General features: G+C 32.8%; 1 pseudogene; it reads right to left on the bottom strand.

Moving 5' to 3' along the window:
* Positions 1-2106: 2106 nt before the first annotated feature.
* LOC107519873 lies at positions 2107-5637 on the bottom strand (annotated as a pseudogene).
* Between the last annotated feature and the right edge of the window lie 366 nt (positions 5638-6003).

Here is a 6003-nt window from a genome sequence, read left to right on the forward strand (position 1 = left end):
TTTTAAAGTTATTATTACATGTTGTCTTCATTTATTTATTGTCTGCTTCTCCTATAATTTAAGTTCTTAAGAGCAGGGACTTCATTCTCCTTGTTTCTCACATAAATGGTACTCAATAATATTGTTAAATAAATGGTTAAAGTGAGAAAGTCTTGCTCAAAGTATATTTTAAAGTTATTTTTCTGGTTTTTATGTTGGCAACATGCTTCTCACTTTTCTATATTTTGGTTCTTTAGCCACTTTTTTTATGCTATATTCTGAACTTTATGGCTTCCTGTGAGGCATTTTAAAGGTTTCAAATGTAGGTTAAAAAATAAATTAATTGTTCCTGGTAAATAGCACCATGCAGTGCATGATTTAATTTCAAATTTTCTGTAGATTTTGACTGTGAGTTTCAAGTGCCTGTTGGTCATCTGGATCAGGATTTGTAGTGTAACCTTCAGTAGCACTGTATGATCTAAGAAATAGATACAATTTTCAAAAATATTCAATGGAGATGGGTTCGTGCTGGTAAGAAGTATTTTAAAAAAACTTTTTTTTTTTTTTTAATTATCAAATGCCGTCACCTTTGGTGGTTTACAGACTAGTGAACATTTGCCTGGTTATAAGGCAGTTGCTTTAAGTTGTCCCTTATTATCATTTTTATTCCATTTATTCCAGTGATGTATAGTCCTTCTTGTAGACTAGTACTCAGCCTTTTGGTCAGTGCCCTTTAATTCAGGCCTGGGAAACGGATAGGTATGAATATAGGTCAGTTTAAGTGTGCTAGCAAGAATATGTGGAGTTATTTGCTAATGTCCCTTATTAGTGAAATAAGAGGCAAGGATGTTTGCTCAGACTAAGGGGGAAAATAGCAGAATAGGACATTTAAGGAAAGTATCGAAGAATGGGAGGAAATTGACTGGGAAGTGAAGAAGGGTGGCTGGGTAGAGCTGAGAACCAAACTGAGATAGGCAATGGTATAGTCGTACAAATCTGTTTATTTGTGCAAATAACTAGAATGGTAAATTGTTGAGCGGTATAATAAAAAAGTCTTATTTGTTTTAGTTCTCTAGTGTATGTTAGACAGTTAAAATAAGAACTGTCAAGTGGGATTTTCAATGTATGTCAATGTAATATATGAGATAACTACAACATGAAGGGTGAGAGTAAAGGAGTCTATGATGGTAATGTTTTTACATTCCACTTGAATTGTTAAAATAGTGATTCTAAGAAGATTTATAAAAAATAAGTTCATTGTTATCCCTAGAGCAGCCAGTAAAAAGATATACAGAGTTATAATAAAGAAATATACAGAAATCTAATAAAACACACTAAATAAAATGAAATTCTAGAAATACTCAATCCAGAAGAAGGCAAGAAAGGGGAAACAGGGATGAAAACAAAGGAACAAGCAGAAAACAATAAAATACTAGCCTTAAATCCAAACATATCAATATTTATATTAAATATAAATGATCTAAATACAACAATTAAAGACAGCAATTGTCAGATTCAATAATTTTTTTAAAAGACTGTTATATACTGTCTATAAGAAACCCACTTTAAATGTAATGATATAGGCAGGTTAAAGGGATAGAAAAGGATATACTATGCAATAATAAAATATTGAGATTGGCCATATTACTATCATACAGAGTAAATTTCAGAGCAAGGAAAATTACCAGAGATATTACACAATGATAAAGGACCAAGAATACTCATCCATTCTAAATATCTATGTACCTAACAGAGCTTTAAAATACATGATGCAACGACTGGTAGAACTGAAAGAAGAAATAGAAAATCCACTTCTAGATAAAAATGTCAACGTTCCATTTAGTAAGTGATAAAACAAGTACAATAGTCCCCCCCGATTTACAGGGGATATGTTCCAAGACCCCCAGTGAATGTCTGAAACCACAGATACTACCACACTCTATACATACATACCAGTGATAGAGTTTAATTTAGAAATTAGGCACAGAAAGAGATTAACAACAATTATAATAAAATAAGACAATTATAACAATATACTTTAATAAAAGTTATGTGAATGTGGTTTCTGTCTCAAAATATCTTACTATACTATACTTACCTTTTTACTTAAAGAAAGTACTCTTTGGCTTCTCTTTGGCATATCCGAGTTGCCAGCATCAACAATCTTGTGCTTTGGGGCCATTATTAAGTAAGGTAAGGATTACTTAAACACAAGAACTTTGATTCTACTGTAGGTGATCTGATAACCCAACTGGCTACTAAGTGACTAATGGGCGGGTAGTGTATAAAGCATGGAAACACTAGACAAAAGGATGATTTTGTGTAGTGTTTCCCCAAGTGGTAGAGAGTGAGATGGCACAAGATTTCATCATGCTACTCAGAATGGTGTGCAGTTTAAAACTTAGGAATTGTTTATTTCTGGAATTTTCCGTTTAATATTTTTGGACTGAGGTTGACTACAGGCAACTAAAACTGTGGAAAGCAAAACCATTTATGGGACTGTTGTATGCTAAGATGATAAAAGAATGAGATAATCTAAGAGATTTAAAAAAATAAAATCACACTAAAATGGCAGAGATAGGTAGATATTCAAATCTTGACATTAACATTCTGTAAGAATAGAATAAAAAGTGTCTTCGGGCTGAGGAAGTTTCACAGCTTAAGTGCCTTGCTGCAAATTGTTGAGGGATAAAGGGCAATATCTATTTAATGGTGCCATTTCTCTCAAGCTTCTCACATTTGAAAAATCATCAGTTCTCAGATATTTTAAAGGAAATATCAAAGAATTTTTCTTTGTGCTGTTATATTTTTGGAAGTCCTTAATTATTTCATAAAACTATATGAAATGTCTTGTGAATCATTTTTATAATCAGGGAATGTTTGGTTGTAAAAGCAGAAAGCCATTCAAAAAGGTTCAAGTAAAAAGATGGGGAGAGTTGATATAAAAGGGCATTGCATTTCATTTAATTGTTGACAGCTTCGAGGAAATAGCTCTCTGGAACTGGCTGGCTTGTTGACATTTCTCTGCATGTTTTCTGTTCTAATTCATATAAAGTGACTATTCTGCCCACATATTCACTTGCACATGGTCATGATGACCATCTCAAAAGGATAGCCTAAGACCTAGAGTCCATATGACTTTTGGCTCCTCTTCCCACAATTAAGTGTCCACATTCTAATTCCAGATCCCCAGGAGAGAGTAATAAATTGCTTCAATCAGTTGCATTCTGGAGGTAGGGTTAGGAGTGAAGGGATAGGATCAGATGGCACAAGGGATCTGTCCTTTCCAGGGTTATGAGTGGGGCAGGTTTTCAAAGAAATTATTGGCGTGTCTTGTATACATCATGAATAATTTTATTTTTATATAGAATGTGCTAATTACATAGTAAAGCAAGGGATATTTTTAGTCTGACAGTGTCTTTCACTCGTGAATTATGTGAGCACATCTCTCTTGATAATGGAACTTCATTAAGTGATCACAAATGAGAACAAGTTGACTTCTAGCTAGACCCTCCCAAATGAATCTCTGTATTTAAGATTTATTTTTTATCAAATGTCATCAAATGAAGACATCCTAAAAATTAAATATGACATTAACTTGACATTTATAAATAAAAAGTTTATAATGTTACATAGACATTTTTAGACATTTTGTCATTAAAATAAGTCCATTCATATTATATAGACATTAAAACCTAATATTTTAGGAAAATAATTCTTGTTCTGTGTACATTTCTAGCATTGCATCCAGTATAGTTTTAAAATTTGAAATCCTCTTAGCATACAGAATAGATTATGATATACTGAAGGATTAAGCTTCACTGTCTTTGTCAGATTAATCCCACATATATAGATCATCACTTGAACTGACAGAAATATGGCTGCAGTTCAGCATAAAAAGCTCAATGGATAAATTATTTTATATAGGATGAATGCTGTGCTTCTTGACTGGGTGATATATATTCTCCATATTAAATTTAAATCTCAAACATATTTCTCTCAGACTTTCATAGGGATTCATGGAAAAGGTGTCTTTGATAGTTTATGTGGTGAAACAATGCCATTAAATATTGTTTGGCGGCTTCTTACTTTATTTGAGTAACTCACCTGGTAAGGATATTTTTAAAATTTTTATATAAAAGGTTTTTCATCATTTTAAACTTTAATTTCCTATTTTAAATCTTAATTTCTCATCATGTAAGTACAGATAAACTTTACATTAAAACAAAACAGTTAATCCTATGAGAACATTGCTCTACTTGCTTATGAATGCATTTTTTAATGAAATAGGTAAAAATCATGTACGTATAGGTGAATGTTGAAATGGAGCATGAAAAATGAAGATAACTATTATAGCATGAGGATTACGGTTTGAGACTAACGTATAGTTAAATATTTAAAGGAAATTTAAAGCATAATTTTTTTCTAATAGGAGGTTATATAAAAACAATTTCAAACAATTATGTAGTTGAGTGATAGAGCGGAAATATTGACTTTAAATAAAATCGTTTTACTAAAGTTAAAAATAAAAGTTTTTATAAGCTTATATAAGTCATGAAAAATACTTGGTAGTTTATGTTAGAATAATGAGAGAATAAAAGAATACTGCTTTCTTTGAAAAGTTGAGGATGGAAGTAGAAATTAATATCTGGATTTTTAAAGAATTTTAAACTCCATAACTTTTTTTTCTTAAACAGTTTTAAGGAAGTTAATAGCAAGCAGTAAAAGTGCAATTACATGAAAAGCTTCATATTTTACATGTTTAAATTATTTTTCATTGTCTTTACTTGTAAGGTGTTGAAAGTAGGACCCACTCCTGAATCTTCTTTCTGGTAGTAGAATAAGGTAGATGTTGTTCTGGAGTGCCGCTCATGTTGAATTTATGGTTTGTCCAGATGAACTTATTAGGAGTATATGGTTTTGTCATTGGAGGATCAGCCATGTAGTGAAGCCATCAATGCCATTCAGGAGGCACCATGCTTTCATCCACATCACAGAATGTGTTTTTGCCATTCATTTCAGTGGTATAAATAACCCATCGGTGATGGCCTGAAAACTACTCGTTGTCCTCATAGTATTTGTTTCCATATTTGTCTTCCCCTACTAATGTACTAAGCCTCACATCATATGCTCTGAATAAAATTTGTAGATAGCTTTGGAGGCTGCCACAGCTGCTGACCTGCTGCAGGCCACACTTTAGGATTGCAGGAACTCTATCTTGTCCCTCAGGTCCAGCTTCCCTAGCTCCATGACTTTTTTAAAAAGTGAATTGGTAGTTATTTAACTGGGATTATAGTTCTTGATTATTGATTACAATTATATAGTCCACCCTTATTCATGAGGGATATGTTCCAAGACCCCCAGTGGATGCCTGAAACCATAGCTAGTACCAAATCCTAATCAGCTTTAACTCTGCTGAAATATGGCAGCTGCTGCTTTATCAGCAGACGCAGCCTCTTCAGTAATTTATATATTTTTTAGTCCAGACCTATTCCTGAATCTGCCCTTATTTGCAGTAAATGGCTGGGTAGTGTTGTAGGGGATCCCTTGCTTGAAGTCTTTGTATAGGTTCGATGCTTTCTGGCGTAACACATTACCATCAGTCAGAACACCTTTTGTGTTTATGTCTTTCATCCACAAATTTAATGCCTTTTCCATCTTAACTAAATACTTATTACACACTAACTTTTACAGTTTGAGGTATGACAGTAAAATTAGCATCAGTTTCTTTACAGTTTCATGGATAGAAGATTTATTCTTGATCTTAGCAACTTTAGCATATGATTTTTTTTTCTTTCTTTGTTAAGAACTCACCTTTTCACTTAAATAATGTACTTTGCACTTATCTGGCTTCTCTTTGGCATATCTGAATTGCCAGCATCACTACTCTTGAGCTTTGGGGCCATTATTAAGTAAAATAAGGGTTACTTGAACACAAGCTCTTTGATACTTCGATAATCTGGTAACTGATGACTACTAAGTGAGTAATGGGTGGAAAGTATACATAGGTTGTTCAACGCTGTT

The sequence above is a fragment of the Rousettus aegyptiacus genome, unplaced genomic scaffold, assembly GCF_014176215.1.
Source record: "Rousettus aegyptiacus isolate mRouAeg1 unplaced genomic scaffold, mRouAeg1.p scaffold_m13_p_7, whole genome shotgun sequence".
Classification (NCBI taxonomy): Eukaryota; Metazoa; Chordata; class Mammalia; order Chiroptera; family Pteropodidae; genus Rousettus; species Rousettus aegyptiacus.